A 22,422-nucleotide genomic window follows, 5' to 3' on the forward strand; every position below is an offset into this window, starting at 1 on the left:
TCTTCCCTAAGTGGGAAATTTTAAAAACTGTGCCTGAAAAGAACACTTTTTTTCAGCCCCACAGAGCATGCTGAGCAAGTGTTTCTCCTTGTGCTCACTCCGCGTGAGAACTCTCTCGGGGACGGCCGTGTCAGTGCGCTACCGCTGGGGACGCCCGAAGCTTCTGGCATCTGTGAGCGCCTTAGAATCAGTGGCTGTATCGTGAATCTTGGTAGCCCCAGGGCCTTATCCCAGTTATTTCATTTTGTTTCTTTTTAGACAAATAAATAGACAAATCCAGTTGCTCCTCTTTTAATGCTTTGCGTGTATACCTTTCTCTTCGAATGAGCTCAACAGTTCAATGACATCTGACTAGCGAAGAAAGGATTGGAGCCATCCTTGTTCAACATGGAATATCACACTCCCTATAATGCGGTTTGAGATTACATTAGCATTTTCCAGCAAACAAACCCCCTACTGACTCATAAGAAATGCATTTTAAATTAAATTCAAATTCTTTTTTTTACATATTATGTCCAAATGATACATTCCTAGCACGTATTGTTGCAGGAACATTTATTTTTTTAATCCAAATGTACGAATTGATGTTTGTCCCTGTTATCTATGCATTCTTGCTGAATCTATCAAACAATTCTTTGAGATCATCTTGGATTCAAATACTGTCATCCAGTATATTTGTTAACCCTCCTTTTTTCTATGCTAATTATGAGCCAGTCTTCATAATTCTTTCTCCAATGCATTGATAAAAGTATTCATTTATTCATTCATTTATTCAGTGACTGTTAATTGAGTATTTCATACAAGTAAGCACGATTCTAGTTGCTGAGGGTTCAGTGGTGAGCAAAAGGGACATGGCCTCAGTCCTCACGAAGCTTATATTCTAGCAAAGTGGCTTTCCAACTTTAGCGTGTATCAGAATAACCTGGAAGGCTTGTAAAAATATAGATTATTATAATGGTGTTCACTCCCAAAGTTTCTGACTTAGGAGGTGTGATATGCATAGGGAGTAAGATTTTTGCATTTCCAATAAATTCTTAGATGATGCTGATACTGTTGGTTCAGGGCCCACATTTTGAGAATCACTGTCCTAAGGAGATATATATTTTAAAAAATATATATATATTTTAAGTGCCCTGACCAGGGATTGAACCCACAACCCTGGCATATTGGGACAACACTCTATGCAACTGAGCTACGTGGCCAGGGCCAGGACAGATATGCTTTTCCTTGCTAATGACTTACTTATAAGCAAATACAAGTTCAAGGACTGAGGACACATCCTTGCTTACAGAATACCCCAAGGTTTATTTCATTCTATATGTTATTTGTAAATATAACAATGACAACAGATTGACAATCATGGAAAAAGTGGTTATCCAATATACTGGGGAGGAGTCAAGGGCATACTAATAAAAAACTTAAACTGCTCTTAGATAAATTACCAGTTAATTCAATTGAAATAAAACATTTAAATTTATACTCACATAGCTAGAATGCTTTTTTAAAATAGTGACTATTGTGTGAGATGAAATTACATTCTCTCCAGTGTTTTGTTCAGAAACTGACAAATCTCAAACATTCTATTACTATGAATGAATGAATAAGTGAGGGTCAGAATGATGGGTGATTTTCAGGTGTGATCCACAGATAAATGACAGAACCTGGACTAAGATGCACATTTCCAAAGGGGAACAGAATCAACAGCGTGTGTAGAGCACTGAGAGAGCTTGTTTCGAAGTCATTATCAACCTCTGCGATGCACATGTGAATTGCCTAAAGCCTGAGCACTTACTTTCACAAGTGTAGGTAGGCTTAGGCACCTTCTGAGCTATGGAGAATGATGCATCTGAATCTCTTGGGAATTGCCCCTGGTCTCAGATCCTTAACTACCTCTTGGCACAAAGCCAAAGAATTGAACAGACTCTACTGGTAGCAGCTGGGATCTGGCAGACTGGCTTCAAGGAAAATCCAAGGGCTGGCCCACGCAGATGGGTCTATATGGCGCAGCTAACGCATACTCTGTCTGTGTGGACTTCCCAGCTCGAATAGGTCCCTGAGGAGCTGCGTGGTGATTTTTAAAGATTGCAACACAGGGTCAGTCTCCTTATAGCCTGTACACGAGTGCCATGCTCCTAAAGTGGTAACTACACATAGGCCTACCACAGTGGCTTGTTTGAACCATCCCATGTGCCGTTCTGAGCATAAGCCTAATAATTTATAAATATGCTTACTTACTGCAGAGCTAAATCCTGCCCACACACCGTCCAATCTTCTAATGTGAATTAGCTCATCAGATGAAGATTTGAATTCTCACGCACTCAAATGATTTGGCTTTCTTTAAGATATGACTCAACTTTTTTGAAGTAGAAATATTTGTATGTTTTGTTTTTTGAGTCCTTGCCTATTTTGAGCCTGCTAATAGCTCTTACACTGTTATTGTATGTGTATTTACTGCCTTAGTAGTCTCTGAGTTCCACAAGGATGGAGGCTACTTACTTTATGTTGTTTAAATTAAACTGAGGTAAAATCAATTTTATGTTGAAAATCTCACACCACTAACAAAACAATTGAAAGAGTCTGGGCAGTTCTGCACCTTCAGAGGGGTGCGGGGTGGTTTATACGACAAACTGGGCTGCTGTGGACGGGACTGTCTTCCCATAAATTCACGCATTGAAGGCCCCCTCCCCTAGGTGGTGGTGTTTGGAGATGGAGACTTTGGGGGATAATTAGGATTAAAGAAATTCATGAGGTCAGAGCCTTCGTGAGGAGATTCAGCTCGTTATAAGTGTAGACAAGTGTCGCCCTTCCTCTTTCTTCCTGACCTGTGAGCACACAGCAAGGAGACAACTGTCTATGAGCTGGAAAGAGAGGTCCCACCAGAGAGTGACTATGCCAGCACCTCGCTCTTGGCCTTCCGGCCTCGAGAACTGTCAGACAACAAGTTTTTGTTCATGAAGCCACCCAATCGCTGGCATTTTGTCATGGCGGGCCAAGCATTTTAACTGAAACTTTGAGATGAACGAAACCATCTTGATGAATAATTCTTGGAATTTTCCTGCAAATGAAACACACTCGATTTGATTTTTTTAAAAAAAGACTAATTGTAGTCGAACTTTGGACATTAGGAAGACGTGTTCTGATTGTTCATTTTTATTGTATATCATTGCAGATATAATCTTTAGAAAAAAACAAGATGACTCTAAATGACTTCTGGTGCAGTGTCCAAACTCATCAGCAGTGGGAAAACGGAGGGAAACATGCATTTTTTTCTCTTTTCTTCTGCAAGAGAATCATTGACATCCAAAACAATGTCCAGAATCATAACTATTTAACTTGGACATGCCATTCTTGGAGTATATAATTGAAATGCCATACGTACTTCCCTGAACTACAGCTATATCTCAATAGAACACAATGGGTGGGAAACTAGGTTGTCTAGAAGATTCTGAGGGCTTAGGAGGACACTGATTGGCAGAGAACAAAACAAAGTCATTCTCTGAGTCAGTAAGATGTTCAGATTTCCAGTAAAGGTCCCAAAAACAACCACCCCAAGTGTATTGACAGTCAACTGCCAAAACAACAGCTTCTCTGTTTTCCAAGGCTGTACTTGTGTACAATCCATAAACAAACTGTCACAGACATTGTACATCTGGACAACACAGTTGCAAAGTTAATTTTTGCTGAGAGAAAACTATAGCCCTGGTTTTAATTTGGGTGCAATTTTGATCAGGGAAAGAATCCTCTTGTGGGCACTTCTAATGTTTCTGTGGACATGTGTGATGATGCTATGAGCTGCTGGACATAGATGATTTCCATAAATACATTGATACTTGAAGTCAAGGAGAGACGGAAGGCTGTGTTTCACAGGCTGTTGTAGCAACATGGACCAGCAACCTGGACTTCTGTTATCATGTTCTGGAACGGGATTTTAAGGTTCATGTTGTAGAAATAACTGCCTTCTTGGTAGGTCTACTCCTAAAATTTCAATAGGCTCTTACCAAGGGGGTGATGCCACCCCAGTCCATGAGAACCCCTGAGCTATTTCTCCTGCCTCATAGAACAGTGGTGAATTTCTCACTGTTAGGGAGGGGTCACCATCATTAATGAAGAAGTTATCATGATCCTGTAGCACCTTCACTGAACGCATGAAGAACATTTAGAGCATTAAAACTCTCTACCTAATCCTTTTCTCATTCCTGATAGGTCCAATTTAAATCCAGTGTCTCCAAGGCAATGATATCAAAGAAGGAAATATCTCTTTCCATTGTAATCCTTTTTAAGTAAAAAATAAGCATATTCACAATGATAGGTGAGAAGACAGAAGAAAGTAACTTTCATGATGTTGCATAAATGAACCCATGTAAAAATAAGATTCTGTCTACCACATTCTTAATCTTTCCTGCTTCTCCCCTGAGTAGACGATGGCCCGCTGCATAATACAGCTGCCTTCTGTTCTGCTGTTGCAAAGGACTCTTGATAGTTTCCATCTGCAGTTAGGACCACCTCTGAAGCCATCAGTCCAGATTACTGTCCGAGGAAGAGTCAGAGGAGATTTCAATACTCAGTGGTTAGGCGTCACCTATGTAAGCAGCTTTTGTCACTGTTCTGACAGAGGTGGCCTTCCCCCAACATATAGCTAAGCTAAAATGTTTTAATAACAGAGGTTGAAGATGTTGGCTTTTTAAATTTGAGTAGAGCCAACACACAATTTCAAAGTTATAAACAGATGCACTTGAGAAACTATTTATTTTTATGAGTTGAAATCCTGGCCAAAGAATTACCACAATTTCCCCAAATGATGACAGCTCCCAATATTAAATGTACTAATGTAGAGAACCTGCTTTTAATTTTTTTTACCTGTAACTGTACAGAAACACAAAAAATATCACCTTTTGTATTATATCAATATTTCATACTCTTTAATGTTGATTCATGTTATTATCTTAGTAACAATTTTATAAACTATATAGAACAAGATTGGTGCCAATTTTGTAGCTGTGCAATCTGAAAGAAATTAAATGGCTACTATAAAGTCTCACAGATTGGGAATTAAAATCAAGACTCAGACTTCAATTTCAAGACCTTCGTGCTTTCTACTAGACAGTGTCTTCCTGTGGAACTTCCCACCTAATAACACATGGTGTCCATTGTTATTTAAAAATTAAGATCAGGAATCCTAAGTATTAAGGATTATGAATACTTACTCATATCCAACAATAATGGTGTTTCAATGACATACATATTTTTAAAACATCATCATAACTATCTGTTATTTTACCTCTACATGTCTTAACTATACCTTAAGCATAACCAGTGGCTCCACTCCCCTATGGGAAATATGAAGACCAATAGATTTTCTGGTGAATTAGGAGGTAAAATTTGCTGTTAATCTCATATCAACCTGTAATTCATTTCTAATAACTGGGCTTCTGAATAAGCTATCATCCTAAACCCATGTTCTAAATCTCTTAACTCTTGCCCCAGTCTTTGTCTGACTTTGATGCCAGGCACTTTAGTTCCTATAGATTGAGGGACTTTTCTTGTCCTGATAGGCTCTGTATCTTCAAACAGCGCTCCCCACCCCCTGCCTAAGCAGTCTCACTGGTACAGCAAGATGTCCTTGATGCAGACGTTAGTGGACCTGCAGGAATTAGGAGGGCTGCTTGGTAGAGATGCCATGGATTTTGGAGTGTGGCCATCAGGCATTTGAATCACTCACTCTTCACTTTTAGAGAGTAGCTTTGATCTCTACAACAACTCCATGAGGAAGGTTTTCAATTCCCATCTTACAAATTATGAAACTAAGGTAAGTGATTTCCCAAAGTCTCAGTTTCATAATTCATAAAATGCGACCATTACTACTATTACTTAAGCAGGGCTACTCTAATGTTGACCAGAAATTGAACTGCCCCCCAGCCCCCATCGTTGCTTTCTAGGCTTTGTAGATTTCCTGCAGGTCCTGCAGCATGGATCAAGTCTCCAGGTCCCCTTTCTTCTTGTCTTCTTTAGGACAATCTTGACTTCCAGATACCCAAGAGATAAACACAAATTGACAAGTTTGTATTTGGGAAAAGAGTTTAGATGAGTGCTTTCTTGGCATAAGTCTGAAACAGCAAACACATGTTATATAGTATGAAATCTGAAACAACTAGCTACTTATTCAGTTCAAATTTCCATATATCATTGCTTCCTCTTTATACTTGAAAGGGGCACATGATTGCTTTTCCTTTTGTCATAGTACTTATCAGTCTTTGCCCTCTAGCACTATGCTATCGATCTGTTTGTTTATGGTCAGATTCCTTTTCATAAACAAAGGCTCCTCCTCATGAAAGGAGGGTTGACTGTTTGCAGTCACATAGCACATAGAGAATACTTGGAAAACATAATTCCTCAATAAATGAAGAAGGAAGAAAAAAGGAAGGAAAGAAGGAAGGAAATAAATAAGAAAGGGAAGGAGAAAGGGAGGGAGAGAGAATATGTATGGGGTGAGGTTGGAAAGATAAAAATTTTAATAATTTTGATAATAATGATTCTAAAAGTTATTGAGTGCAACTCTGTTCTATTCTAAAATTGATACGTGTTAATTAATCAAATGATGTAAGTACATATTAAGAGGTAAAGTCAGATTGGGAAGCTGAGACACAAAAAGTTTATGTAACCTGTTCATGGTCACATAACTCTTAACAGTGGACTTAGCATTCAAACACAGGACATTTAACTCCAGATTCTGTACTCTTCATCTCCATAATGTATTGCTTCTTTTGAGAAGCATATAATTAATTCACAGAACATTGCTATTGCTATTGAAGCAAGTGACTTTAAAAAGTGACTCAAAGAAGGTTCTCAGTATTGTTACTGAATTCTGTAAACTCAGAAAAATCCTTTTCCTTTAGGCAAGTTGACAGTGAACACTTGAGATAAGTGGACTTGGAGAGGGAAAGTCCAGGCTGAATCACACATTTCTTGTCCAGATCTGATATAAACTAATAAATCACAAATAATTCAGAAGACATCCTCAAACAACTCTGAGGGTATTTCAAGGAACCTTCCCATCTGGAATCTGTGCTGATTCTTTTCATATTGTATTTCCCCAAGGATGACTCACAGGAAATTGAGGTTTCAGAAATATGTGGTGTTTTTTCTACCTTCACTGCAAAAGTTTTAAAGATAGTGATTTTGTGGTTGTGTTTTTTTCCCATTAAGTTTTAAGAAAGAAATTCACTTTTTCAACTATTTTTTTAATTCTTTAATCATAAAAGACATTTATGCTCATATGACAATAATGATGATGGTGCTGATAATCCTGTTGATTGTGGTAAAAATATTCTAATGAGGGAGCATAAAAAAGAGAGTTAAAAAATCCAATAACTCATGGATAATAGGTAACATTTCAGCTAAAAAAAGTTGTTGGATAACTGTTTTGTATTGAGCTATGCTTTATATTATAAAGGATATAAAGATACATGGTGTCACCCCTGCCTCAAAGAATATGCAGTCTGCTGGGAGAGTTGGAGGTAGACCAGTTGTCTCCAACAGCATGTGAAGGTGGTGGGTATGAAATAGTCATAAAATGCAGTGATCAGATATTCACTGGGAAATTATTAATTCCAAATGGAGGATCACCAGAGTCTTGTGCAAAGGTGGCATTTGACATAGGTCTTAAGAGATTGTATAGACTCATTTAAAAAACACCTTAAAGAGAAAAGAAATTTGTAAAAGTAGAGATGGTGGAGGAGAGTTCATGGAGAAAGCAGCTAACTCAGAGGTCTTTCTTTTCCCCCTACCTCTATCCCTCCTTCCTTCTCTCTCTTCCTTCTTTCCTCCCTCCCTCCCTCCCTCCCTTCCTTCCTTCCACAACTTATATACCTCTAAATATGTAAAGAATCAAAATAGAGGTTCACAAATCTCTCCTCAGTACCTAGGGCAATGCCTGATGCATGTGGTACCTAATAAATATTATTGAAAAAAATGCATATATTGTCTAAAAATGGGAACTGAGATAGGTGAACAATTCTAATTTCTGAATTAAGAAAAAAAATTCTGCTGTATCACTTACCACATGGAAGTCAGATAAAAGGATAAACTAAAATTCACAGAGAAAGATTGGCTTTCTGACTATCAATCTTAATAGACTCTGAGATATCAAGATCAGGAATCATATTTTTATTCATTAATAGGCATTTTATTTAGTACCCATGATGTGTAAGGTGCTGTATTAAGGATTGTGACACAAAAATGAAAGACATAGTCCCTGACAATGCTGTGCTCACAACTGATGGGGAACAAATATAGATCGTATAAGGTGTCTGCTACTGGTGATTATTAGGTGGTGTCTACTGCCAGGTACTATGCTGCTAGGCAGTGCAAACACATTATTTACTTGGTGCGCCCACCCTCTGGGCCAGATATTACCACCATTTTACAGAGGAAGATTTGAAGCTTAGGTAGGCAAAGCAACTTTCCCAAGGCCAGATAGATTTTATAAATGGTAGAGTTGAGGCGAAAACTTTCAGACTTCCAAACCTATGCTCTTAGCTGTGTGTTACACAGTTCTAGTGGCCAGGGACAGTCGTTTCCCAGAATGGTGCCTATGTGGAGCCTTACAGGATGACGAGGAATTCATAAGGAAGGGTAAGGAGGACATCTGAGACAAGAAAACAAGTGGTTCGGGAAGACGGGAGCACATGATGATTTGGGAGACAAATCTGCAGATGTGGTTAGAGAAATAGAAATGAAGCAGCGTATAGGAAGTACTGGATATGAAGGCTCAAGCCATGACTCACCAATGTGGCTGAACATTCGAATCAACTGGGGGATGTCTACAGAATAGAAAAGACTGGGCACTTATCCACACCAGTTACAATGAAGTCTCTAGTGGCAGGGTCAGGCGTCCGTGTTTTTGAAAGTCCCCCTGGTGATTCTAGCCCAATGCTGGGTGACCACCGGTGAGCCGTCGTGGCAGAATCCACGGAGGAAGTTTAGGCGGGGAAGTGTGGGTGATGGGTGAGAAGGGCCTAGAGTACAGTCAGGGAAGTCAGTTAGGAGGGAGCTGATGAGTAGTGATGAGGGCCAGTGAGGGGCAGAATGAAGCGAGGTAAGATATGTGAGAGATGATTAGAGAGTCAGTAGAACATTCAGGTTTTGTATCCATCAGGTTAAAAGGCTGGATAAAATAGGAAAGTGACTCTGTAGTTTCTAGCTTGGATGACTATGTATAAATTAAAGGTACTTGTTGAAATGGCAAATATAAGAGGAAGGGCAGGTTTGAGGGGTGGGGGAATGGTGAAGCCAAAAAAGCCTGTGCATGAGACTGAGAGAGAACAGTCAGAAAAATTGTGGAAAAACCAGGGGACAGTGAAAGCACAAAGGCCAGGAGAAGAGGAACAAGTTGCCATAGCGCCAAATGCCTCTGGAACAGGGAACACGATTTTATTGAATTAGCTGAAGATAGAATATCATCTACCTTCTAAACAGATTCCTGCTTTGGATTCAGAAGGCAAATGAGGACAAGAGCAGAGCCGGAAGAAGTGCCAGGTATTCAGTCATTGTCCCCAGCCCCATACTCACCCTTCTGTACTCTGCTTTGTGACGCCAGGGCTGGGCTCTGCAAATCTCATTGGCTCTGCCATCTGCTCCCGATGAGGCTCTACGAACAAGGGGCATTCAGGGGGGATTGCAAGGCTGCAGGAGGAACAAACCACACTCTACTCTTCCCGAGGGCAGTCACTCTGAACATCCATCCCTTCAAAACTGTTCCTTCACGCCGCCATAGCAGCAGCCTTTTCTCCCCCATAGCAGCAGCTGAAATCCCTTCTAGATTTGCTTTCACTTGCAGAATTAGCTTCATCCTGTCCTCCTCCCAGAAATGCTAGCAAGAAAAAATGGATGCCCCCTCTCCAGAGACCTGGGCCCCTTGCCCACAGGGCCCTTTCTTGGAGCTCAGATGCACCAGCACTGGCTGGCTAAGCAGCACCTTCTCTACAATCTGCACTTTCGCTCCTTAGAGTCCCAATCTAAGTCTTAACAATACCAACCTCTTCCCTTTGTTACCTCAGCCCCAGGGGTGGTAGCTGCTTTCTATAATTGATACCCTCGATATTTTAGGGTTATATAGTCATGCTTTGCTTTACCTGTGTAAGAAGTCTGTAACTGGTTAACACTTCTTTGTATGTAATTTTCTTGCTTCCAGTAGGTAGTGTTGTGTCCGTCTCCTGAATGAGCACTAACTTACCTAGAAATTGTTTCTAGGGGTCAATTTAGGGATCAGATTCTCAAAGTTATTTTGGGATTAGCTGGTCATGTTCTTGAGCTTGAATGCAGTATTGAGCTCCTTGCCAGTGAGAAATGGGATTCTGATAGCCCATGGCACGCAGTCTCATTACGGTTAATCAAGTTACTGCCTACAATGGACTGTGTGAAGTATTTACTGAAGCAAGTGCTTTGGGAACTGGGGACTCAAGTTGTTACTGCACTTCACTGTTATGGGAACAAGGACAGCCATGAGATGGATTTTCGTGAGCACATCGGTGTGCTTGCAGAATGGAAATGATCATCACAAGTCTTTAAACTTTCAGCTCAAGTCACGGTCAGAGAACCACATCACATGCAAACTGTACATCAGTACCCCAACTACACCCCCCAAGAGAGCCCAGAAGACAATCTCTTTGCTAAGCTATTGAGAACATGTACATATGAAAAGTACCCACAACTTTGTAAAGCTCTGTGATGACTCTGTTCTCTAAGAGGATGCCTAATCTGCCAACAGAGGAAACCAATACACGGTATAGTTAAAGCATCATTCCCCAGAGAGACTACCCAGCTCCCTGCTGGCAGACTCATGCTGTTGGATTCCCTCCCACAGATCTGCCCTCACTGGCTACAGATCTGTCCTCACTGGAACACACACATATTCTGGACATGGATTTTTCTTTGCTGCACAGGAATTTCCTACAGCCAGTATTCATGGACTTACAGAAGGATTTTTTAAAATTGTTTTTTATTTGTCATGGTATTTCATGCAACATTTCTATAAAAAGAAAGAAAGAAAGAAAGAAAGAACTCATTTTATAGCAAAAAGGTAGCAGTGAAGTCATACCTACTGGATGAATTGATTGTGCAACACTCCCTATCATCCTGAAGCACTGGCTTGACATGAAGTAGGAATAGCATACGAAAGCCTCGGCAACGGCATCAATTAGAAGACACTGCTTTGAAAGGGATGGGGTTCTGTTTTACAGGGCACGTTATGTGATTTGTATCAGACTCACTTTATGGTGCCATTTCTCCCACCCACAGATCTGGGAACCCAGGAATGGAAGTTGGAGCACCTCCTCCCATTGTTCCACGGAGTAAGCCACTCACAGAATTTTTTATTCTAATCCTGTAACTTTGATCACTGATGATTTAGAAATTTGGTTCTTAAGCAAGATATTCTTCCACCAGAGGAACAACAATGGTTCCACTAAACTGGGAAGTGAGACTGTCATCTGGCCAACTTAGGCTGCCTGTGCCACCGAATCAGCACAAGAAAATGGACTTTTGTCTACTAGCTGGGGTGACGGATGCAAATTTCTATGATGAGATCAGGTCGAATTTATACAAATGAAGCAGAAAGGATTATGTCCAGGGCTGAGAAAATTCTTGGAACACTTCTTGGTACTTTTATGTGCAATCATAAAAGTTAATGGAAAACTACTGCAACAACGAAAGACAAACTCACTAAGGATTCAGATCCTTTGGGAACGAATCTGTATCCCTTAACCAGGGATAGAGCTTTGACCAGCTGAGCTGAATCAATGGAAATAGGGAATGGCTATTAGAGGAAGGAAGCACAAAATATTTGAATGGAACTGTGACTCATTTCAAGAAGCAATATGTGAAGCCCCCAAATGGTTAGCCCCCACTAGCTATTAAACTTTGTATCTTTTCATTTTGGGGCAGGGATGATAATGTCTCAATTGTAAGAAAGATGTTTGTGTTGTCTCTGGCAGAAAGGGCATATTTATACATATGAACGTGAAAATGTGTGTAGAGGGTGGCTGCTAAGCAGCAGAGAGTGGGCTGTACCAGTTACTGTGTCACTGCCCATCAACCCCAAACCCACCCTCTCTCAGCCTGCTGCTGCGATGCTGGGCATGGGTCTCCAAACACTTTTCTGCTTTGTCATCTGGCTCTACGTTAAGCTCTGCCGATAGAGGGCGCCAAGGTAGATTCTAAACCTGGATGAAGAGTGGAAGAGAGTTGCTCTATCCTGTTGCCTTCCTGTGGGCTATTTATCTGCTTGTCATTTCTGTGAGAGTCACCCCAGGATGACTTCTTTATCCCAGAGCAGGGATTTCTTCATAGAGCAGTAGCTGAACTGAGTCTGCAGGTTTTTTAGGCCTGCAGAAGTAGCTCACTCACGCTTTCCCCTCAGAAACTTCACCTGCCAGGCAGCACCTCCCACTCAGAGGTCAGGGTTTGAGCTACATGAAAATCCTTCTTTGGTTTCTAAGTTTTAAGAATTTCACCATCATCTTTTTCCGTGTCAATGCTGGGGGTGGTAGTGACTCCTTGTGGTTGCCAGCTCTATGATATTGTAAAGTTCTCTTTTTACACTTTCGTTTTCCTTTTTAACATGATTTTGAGAATAATTTGTTAACTTCAACACACAACTACATCCCATTATAATTACACTGGATGTAAAGAAACTTTACAAAAACAAAATAGCCCACAGGCTATGAAGTTGGTTTCACTCCCCCCACCCCCTTTTTTGTTGTTGTTTTTGGGGTATTTATTTATTTTTTTGTTTGTTTGTTTTTTTGTTTAAACAAATGTGCACCAGGATGGTTCAAAGTAAGACAAAGGCCATCACTATGAAAGCTACAGTTTGCAATATACCACACCTAGAACCCAGAGAAGGTGAATTAGACAGAAGTGGTTGTCATTGTAGTTCAATAATCTGGATAAGTTGGTTTGTAGCATGAAAACTGTTTCGTTTTTAAGTTTCTGTTCTCTGAATGATCAGAGGTCCCACGTTGTCTCCAGTCTCTTTGTTGTGTTTGGTGTGAGCTCCAGCACGGAATGGGAACTTTTTGGACCTCCAACAATGGCTGTACACAGTTGTTACCTCCCAAATCCTCCATGTCAAAGGCATGCGTGATCTTGGGGTTGTCTTTCTGAATGTGAAGGTTAACCATAGATTGGTTGCAATGACCTTTAAGATAAAATCTCTTGTAGACTAGATGACCAATTGCAGCAATGGGAACGGCTGCAGTCCATTCAACCCATACGCTGGAAGTCAGACTCACGGTGTCGTCACTGGCAAAGCACGTGGACGGGACACTGAACAGAAACAGGCTGCGGAGCCAGACGGAGTCGGGTGCAGAAGCACCCTTTCATTTTCTCAGTTGTCAACTGTGTTCCTACATACAGATTTGTATTAAGGTTCCTTTGCTCTTGTGTTTTTGGTCTCTTGACTGGACCTCTGCTAATATGAAACCTTAGAAAGTCCATGCTGAATTCTATTAAGAAGGGTGGGGAACCATACAAGGAAAACAAGAGAAGCAGAGAGAGAGGTAGAACCATATTGAGATAAGTCAGGATAGTTGGAAGAGAGAACAAAAATTCAGGGCACCGGGAGTAATAAGCATACTGTGATTTAAATAAAGGCCTTTTAGGAAGGTGGTGGATGTGAGTAGATTTGCTGCTGACCTGACATGAAATCCCTCTCTGTGCCTTTTTATCCAGGGCTGGAGTAAATATTATCTCACGATTCATTCTGGACATTTGGCTATAAATGTCTTCTCAGTGCAACACTTAGCTGAGACTGAACAGATGGCCCAGCGCTGCAGTAGTTACATTTTGGAGCTATTTTGTATGTGGACATTGGACCCTAAGTGTAGTATCTGCAGCTTCCTAGGCACAACAATGACCCCAGAGCAGAGCCAAAAGGGAACTACAGCTGTTGTTCCCTGGCTCCTCCACTTTGGGTCAAGGAGGCGCAAGTCGACTCAGCGTGGACAGGGATGGTCCTCTGAATGCTAGGGGCACATTGAGAGGGCTGGGTTATTTCATCAGGGTTTCCATGACCTGGTCAGGGTGCACAGAAAATTCGACTTCTTTAGTGTTGTGTGTGTGAGTTCAGTAAATTAACCAGCCCTCAAAAGTCTGGTGTGTATTTTCTGGCTAGTTTTTCAGCCAGATTTCAACAGATTTTCTTATTTTTAAAAAAGATTTCATTTATTTATTTTTGGAGAGGGAAGGAAGGGAGATAGAGAGAGAGAGGGAGAGAGAGAAACATCAATGTGCGGTTGCTGGGGGTTATGGCCTGCAACACAGGCATGTACCCTGGCTGGGAATTGAACTTGTGACACTTTGGTTCACAGCCCACTCTCAATCCACTGAGCTATGCCAGCCAGGGCTAGATTTCAACAGATTTATCAATTTCTTAAGAAATCAATCCTCTCTCGAGGGAAAGAGAAGGTTTGTGGCAAACACGTTTCAATTACTTGATTTCAAGGTTTCTCCTTGTTCCACCGACTGAAATGGACCTCCGTGCGCATGCAGCTAGTCTGCATGGATTCCTGGCAGAGGCCCTGTGTTATCAAAAACTGACAGCTGGGGGAGGAACGTCCCTATGGCTGGGCCAGTGACCAAAACCAGGAAAACCGACATCTTAACAGAACGAGGGAAGGATCGGACCTTAAAAAATATCTCATTAATGCTTCATTCACTGTCTCTTCTTAAAGATTGTATACTTAAGAGTGTAAATTTCGGATAAATCTATCAATGACATATGCGTCTTTCATGAGGAATAAAAACTGAGAAGTATAATTCTTACTAGCCTAGGAGTAGGACATCAAGTTGATTCTCATCTTGACCAGTGCTCTACCTCTGTATCTTATGGCAGTAGTGAAAGGAGCATGCATTTTATAGTCCACGGACACTCGGGATAGAATATCAGTCCTCACGTTTATTTCATGTATTATCTTGAATAAATTATTTAGTGTAACTGAGAGACATAGTTTTTTATTCCTTGTAAAAGAAGAGCAATGAGATCCAATTTCTTGGATTCTTGGAATAATTAAATGTCAATATTTATAAAATCCCTAACAGTGCCTACAATATAATAAGTGCCCAATAAAGCTTACTGCCTCCTGCTGGATACAGAAGGAAGCAGTCGAATTAAACACATTTCAGCCCCTTCAGGCAGCAATTCAGAGATTTCTACATCCAGTCAAGGGAGTAAGATTGTATATTTCTGAAGCTTGGTGTGAACATTCTTTCCATGTGGATTTGGGTCTTGGTTATAATCTTATTTTTTTTTTATTACATGTGTCTTTTACTGTGAGCTTCCTCCATATTTTTGGAATATAATTTGAATATAGAATATAAGTTAAAACACTGGGAAAATGACAATCCAAATGCATTTTCTACAAAGACGTTAGCTCGCTTCTGTGGAGTTGCTGACACTGGTCTCTGCTGGAAATGCAAGATTTCAAAATTCAAGCAACTCGCACAGCACTGCTGTAAGCCAAGCAAATGACTCACCGCAGAGGTTAAACAACATGTAGCTGTAAGATGTACACCCTGGGAGAAATTCTATTTTGATAATGAATAGCTAACTCGTCATCCCACTACTATTTAGCACATGTTAATGTCTCTCATCTGTTTTGTGTTCGCTCATATTTATGCCCTGACGCACAGGTGATCAGTCTTCCTTGACTCTAGATTTCTAATCTACTTCTGAGACGGGGTGAGAATTGCCTTGGAGACCGATAAATAGCTACTGTATGGGAAATGAGAGGGACAAATATTCTACCTGGAAGCACGCCAGCATGCTTTCTAAAGATCTCCTGCAGGAAAGTGACAACCAAGACGTGCCAAACATGTTTACAATCTCCGCTGAATGGAATGCCACTCACAATAGAACAAGTGTCATGACACCTTTTGTTCCCAATATTAATGACCAGCGTGCCCTGCGTTTTCCTCTCACAGCCTTGAATGCAGCTCGGCAGCCTGAAATGAGGTTGAGAATGAAAGTAACCGAATTCTTCTCACATCAGGATAAATGGAGCTCTCATTCCTCCCACTGGGGGTATGAGTCCGGGTTACTTTTCATCTCTGAATGGCTGAATCGGTCGGTCCTTAGTCTTTTTCCATTTCCATTTCTATTTCTCATTGTAATAGATAGATTTTAATGGGTCAGGAGATGACAAAAGAAGGCACTTGACCTTGAAGGCACGATGGTGTCAGAAATTTTTATGTTAGAGTGGTTATTCAGTGGCAGCCATGTATTTGCGATATGGGGAAAGTGAGGCTCGCCTTGCTTGTCATTGTCACCAGGCTATCATCCAAAGGACGCTGACATCTCTCAATGCGTGAACTATTTCACAAGCTATGGTTGCTTACAGGAACTGAAAAGAATTCCGGACCACAAAGCACAAGGTGACAACGGCAAGGACCAAGGGCGATCGTGTGCAAGAAGGACCGTGTGCAAAAGGGCTGAGTGCAACACAAGGATAACTACGTGTGCCTATCCTGTGGTGTGGATCACTCGACACACAGGATATAAATACAGAAGGCTCCCCACCCCCAGCAGGAAGAAGCTGCTACTGGAGTGTGAGCCCACACCTCTCCAATCCTTGATCAAAGGATAAACGTTCCGCTTTACCGAACTCAGTCTCGCTCTAGGTGAGAACAGCTCTGGGCAGAAGGACGTTGTTTTGGGTCCCCAACTTGGAAGAGTCAGTAAAATTATCCCCCAGCGGGGTGATCTTTGGGTATCAGCAGGATTAGGAACAGAAGAACCAAGACTAGGACACTTCCGTTCCACCATGAATAATTCTTCTCAAGTTCAATCTAAGTGCCTGTTGTTTTTTTTAATGCTAAATATCTAATGGGACAATTTTCAACCAAGGTTATCAGTAGGCAAATTCCTAAATTAAAACAAATAGTGATTTTTTTCAGAGAGTGCTTATTTTGATTCAGTTTAAGGAATATTGTTTGAAGATCAGTATTTTAGTCCTAATATACATATTCTGGTTCAGGAAATGATAGGCTTGATTACCTTTTGACTAGATCCACATAACGTAACAGATTATCTCTGGCCAATTAAAAGGCCTGGTGCTTGGTTTATCATGCACAGGGAGCCAGAACATATTCTACCATCCATTCTGTGCCCTGACATTGTGATGATGAGCTAATGTGTTTGAATCCCTCAAGCAGTCAGGATACGCCCTCGGTCAGAAGCCTCTTCAAACTGGTGTTCAGAAATACTCACTAGTCAAAGGCTGTATAAGGTTTATTGAGTCACTGTGGATATACCATTACTTGCATGAAATAAAGAGTTTGGACAACAATGTAGCAGAGAAGAACTTGCTTTATAATTTAGGTGTTACTTCAGTAGCCTTTTAATTTGAGGAAAGAGCTTGGTCATGTTTTCCCAGAAACTCAAGGATCTACCCATTCTGGTTTCTAATATATTTGAAAACTGGAAGAGGTTGCACCTCTTCCGCATAGCTGTTGCCAGAGTGGGTTTCTCTGGGGGGACTTTGGGTTGAGGGTGACGTCCAGTTTATAGGAGGAGGGAGATGCTCTTTTCCTGCTTCCCAAACGCACATCCTTCCCGCTACCACATGTGGCTGTTCTGTTAGTACCCAGGCTGGTGACCGGTGATGAGATGAACCTGGGGGAAAGGAAAGGATGGTCTTAGAGTTTAAGGCTGAGGTTGACAACTGGGTTCCTTCTTGGCCTAGGGCAGGATGAAGGAAGTAGCAGGAAAGCTTCACCACGTGGTTTGTGGTGAGTGGTCCTAAGATGTCTGGGAGAGCCAGAGCCCCCCTCCAACATCAGACCTACATCCGATCTGCTAAAAGAGCAGGAGTCTGGGCCGCAGAAAGGAGCTGGGTATTTCCCCGTGGGTGGCTGCCCGGAGGCCTGTGTGCAGAAAATGCACTGCTGGAACTCACTGAGCCTTTGGCTCAGCACAGGAGCACCGTGACTCAGCAGGAAGCCTGCCTGGGATATGGCCTCGCCAAGCGGGACAACCAGCTGCTGTGGCGTCTGCAGGCCTGACCTCGGTATGTGGTTCTCCTGGTGCATCTTTAGCGTTCATTGGTTATTACTCTCATGATGGTGGCTCCTCAATGATGAGGGTGCAATCCTCGGTATGGAGAGGCAAGACTACCCGTAGATACCCAGGCTATGGCTTACCAAGGAACCTGACCTGTGGAATATGAGGCTCATTTGTAAACTGGACTTCTGGAGAAAACATTCAACCCAACAGGCATTTGGGGGACAACCTACTCTGGAGCAGACCCCTTCCGAAGATTCTCGATCATAACAAAAATTAAGGACTTGTGAGAAAATCTTCCCGTGCCACACCAATTGTCACGTCTGCTACATTGGCTCCTTCTTCCCTCGTCTACTTCCTCCACCCACCGGCCTCCCTCTCTTCCTGCCTGCTCCCCCCAAACATACACCCCATATGTAAAAAGCTAAGGCCACCATGTGCTATGGATGAACAAAGCAAAACAAAGCACTCATCTGCAAGGAACTACAGTACCTGTCTTCAAGGAGCTATAATTCAACACCCTAAGAAAATATGTATTATATCAATTATATATGAACTGCCAAGTAAAGAAAAATATGCTCTCAGTGAGAAGATTAGAAGATATTCCTATCACAGAGCACCATAGGACATATGTCAGTAAACCAATATTGTCTAAGATTTTCTTTTCTCTTTTACCCCTCAAATACTGATATAAAACATTTCTTAATTGCAGTGGCCAATGCCCTATACACAGGAAACACCACCAATTTTTACTCTATTCTTTGGACAAGATCTGAGGGGTCATGACTAAGTATTCTAAGCTTTTAAGGTTGACTCTGAAGCTGATAAAGCTTTAAGGTAGAGTCACAAATATTTAATCACTGCGGTTATTTTTAGCTTATCAACTTTTCCACTCGACATGTTTGGATCAGCCTTAGGTTTCTCCCTAAAATTTCAGGAAGATTTAAGAAAGCCTTGTAACTCTGGAACTCTATAAGCAAAGATGAGCTCTTTCAGTTCATCAGCTGTGCTGTTGGGGATTTGCCTCCTACTCTTATCTAAACATTGAGTGACTTGAGCTGAGCCTTTGTGGTTGCTTTAAAGTCATTTATTAATATAAGGGCATATCCTTGCCATGTGCTGTTCAGCTGTAACGAACATACGGGGATTTACAGGGAGACGAGTTAAGCACTGAGAAGCTCTGCGAGTTTAAGTGAGTTAAAGCAAGCACGAGAAAAATCAATGATATTTTAAAAGTTTGCTTTTGCTTCTGAATAAGGCCCCTGGCCATTCGATACGCTCCAGGAGGAAGCAAATACTGAAATCTGGGTCAGCCCAAAGCGTAACCGAAAAGGAATCAATGTACCCTCGGCACCCTCTCTGAGATCGAATCATCTTCCCCGTTGTTCTCCCCACAAGACGAGGCTCGCGCTGCCCCAGGGCCCACCCGCCGTGGTCTCCCGCCTGGGCCAGCCCCGTTCTCTGGACTGGAATTACTCTCCGGCTCTGACGGAATCGTTGTCTGCTCTCCCTTTCCCTCGGGGTCCTACTGAATTCTTTAATGAACTTTTCAAGTGTTAGTGGGTTATTATATATGTTTCTCTCCACAACAGTTTTGGAGAAATACATTATTTCTCTTGACTCTAATGTATTATTTTATGTAAGCATATAAGCACAACACTCTGTATATGTTTTTATAGGGCTTGTTTTTTTTCATATATGCTTATTACTACAAATTCTGGGTATATGATATGTGCTTTCTAAATAATGATTTTTTAAATATTTAACTTTCGATTACAGACTTTTAATGTTTTAATATTTATAATATTTACATCATATTTGACTGAATATTTTTTCTTGTAGTCTACTAAGAATAGGCTTTATTTCCAGTGGTTTGGTAATAGAACTGTGGTGACAATCCAATCTTGAGCCTCACCTGAAATCCAGACGTGCCTGGTCTCCTGTCGCTAGCCGGTGCTCCGTGCCCAGCGGAAGCCTGGCTGGTGGGCGCCTGGAAGACAAGTGCGGCATGAAGACGTTAGCGAAGCAACAAAATGCCAAGATCAGAAAGAAATACTGCTTTCAGTTCAGGTTGGTGGCTGTCACTCAAAATCTGTACCCAACCCAGCCACGTGGGCTCATTTCTGTACACGGGAGGCAAAGGGCTGCAGGTAAAAAATAACATAGTTTTTAACGATTCAATTTCTCAGTAAAGTATTGAAGTCTTGAAGCAACATTGCTTTGGGGGCTATTCCCCATGGTGCCTCCAACAGTGGCACAGCTTGAGCAACAGAGGAGTCACAGATGCCACTCCACAGATGTGGAGTGTTCTGTGAGAGTGACTGTGGTGAGCAGGATTAGCGGACGGGGAGCTGCCCAGAGCAGGTCTGCCTGGGGCCAGTGGTGATGTGTGGGTTCTTGACTTCATGGGGGAAGTCAACAGCACGAGTCCCAGTGATTGTGAGAGTACGTTTATTACAGCTCAGGGCCGTGAAACAAGGAAGGACTTAGGCTAGAAGAAGCAACAGGAGAGAACCTAGGCAGGGCTCTGCTTCGGCTCCCTGGAGACATTACAGGAAAGACATGAGCCAAGACGTGGCTGTGTGTAGCTCACTGGGGCATCAGAGGAAAGGGGGGCCGTGGAGACAGGATCTTGTCGATAGGACCCTCAGGGCTTAGGAAAAAGTAAAAATTTGGTGCCCAGGAAGGGGCAGGGGCACGCTCTAGAGCGAGCCCACATGGGGTCTTTGTCCTGAGGGTTTTTATCTCTCTTCTTTGGGTGAGAATCGAGGGGGAAGGTTTCAGAAGAATATTTATCAGCTTTCCAGGTGCATTTTTTAATCTGGTGATGCATCCAAATGAGCATATGGGAGGTGGGTTGGGGATTATGCTTTGGTCAGTTTTGCTGTTTTACCTTTATTTGGGGTCTGTCTGACCCTAATGGGGTTTTTGTTATTTGTCACTCTGACTTCATCTGTCCTTGGGTTTAGCTGGCACAAATGGCATTAATTTGGTCTGTGTTCTCTATGTCCCAGACTAGGGTGATTTAAGCTGTGTATTCCCTGGTTAGGGGGAAGAGGTATAAACCATTTGCTCTCAAATGTCATGGTTGGGGAAGATAAGGTCCTGTGATTCACCAGCTGGTTGCATGTTGTTCAGAGTGTTTTGCCTTGTTTAATTTTCTCATCTCAGTTTCCCCATTCTGCTTGTCCAGGAATCTTCCTAGCTTCTTACTACCCTGCCACAGTGACATTTAATGACAGGTGGCAGTGCCTCGTGAGAGACACGAAGCAAAGAGAAGTCTCACCAGGACACTCGTTTGTGGGCTCATGGGAGACACCTCCGGGAGCAGCATTCACCGGAAGGTGAGGAGAAGACCCCAGAATGTTAAGGTCTTACTAGTGACGGGACCCCTCCCGTCCCTGTGACCTGACGATGACTGGGGAGTCTGGTCACGTAACTGACATGTTTAAAACATCTCAGTGTTTACAAAGTTTTTTTCCTCCTTGAAATTATTTCCTTGGGCTACTATCCCAGAAGTGAGAAGAATATGTAAACACTGGGGTAACATTTATGTCTCTTTTGAAAATAAATTTACTTCTGGGGTTTTTAAGAGACACACAGTTCCTTTAGGAAACCAGTGGGAAATACATCTGGGGGCAAATGAGACTTCTGAAACCACTAATATTCCAGGCTGTATCAATCTTCATATTCTCCATTCTCAGAGGGCTGGCACTAATTAAAGTCTCCCTTTACTGACTTTAATTGATCAAAGGAAGAAATATGGCTTCTCAATAGATGTAATTGGACAGGCTGTAATTGTACAAACTCATCTGAGATGATTGCATCTAATTTAGTTGGAGTCATTGGGCGTATAGACTCATTTAAAGGGTAAAGGAAGGTCCATGATACATGATGTTTGTGGTCATCACCACCCTTGGGCTATTCCAGAACCTTCCCTGCCTCTGGGTCGTCCCGACTTGTTTAGTTTTTTTTCTTATATAATAATGAAGTCCTTTTGGGATCTGAAAGGTAAATTATTCCTTTTTTTGCAACTGGGCAACAAGATTGAGTACAATTGTTTACCTGCAGAAATGATTCTTAGCAGCAGAAGCAAAACTGTGCAAATAACAACCTAGAAATTTTCATCCAGATACCCTTTAAAAAACAGTAAGTAATGAAAAGATGCATGTTTTCTTTCAGGCCTAATATTTTAAAAAATAAGAGACATTATTTCTACTTGTATTTCCATGGTGCGGTGTAGTTATGATTTCTTGCCTATGGTACAATGTCTCTTTTTCACTGAAACCATAATTAATATTCCATGACAATTTGTAAATAGAATGAAAGTCAAAGAAACACGGACCCAGGGTGTCAATGATGTAGCC

The 22,422-nt window shown here is 41.7% G+C and overlaps 1 pseudogene; it reads right to left on the reverse strand.

The window, feature by feature from the left end:
- Window positions 1-12,979: 12,979 nt before the first annotated feature.
- Window positions 12,980-20,065, reverse strand: LOC123818310 (annotated as a pseudogene).
- Between the last annotated feature and the right edge of the window lie 2,357 nt (window positions 20,066-22,422).

Source organism: Phyllostomus hastatus, unplaced genomic scaffold, assembly GCF_019186645.2.
Source record: "Phyllostomus hastatus isolate PE091 unplaced genomic scaffold, TTU_PhHast_1.1 phas_contig_283, whole genome shotgun sequence".
NCBI classification, from domain to species: domain Eukaryota; kingdom Metazoa; phylum Chordata; class Mammalia; order Chiroptera; family Phyllostomidae; genus Phyllostomus; species Phyllostomus hastatus.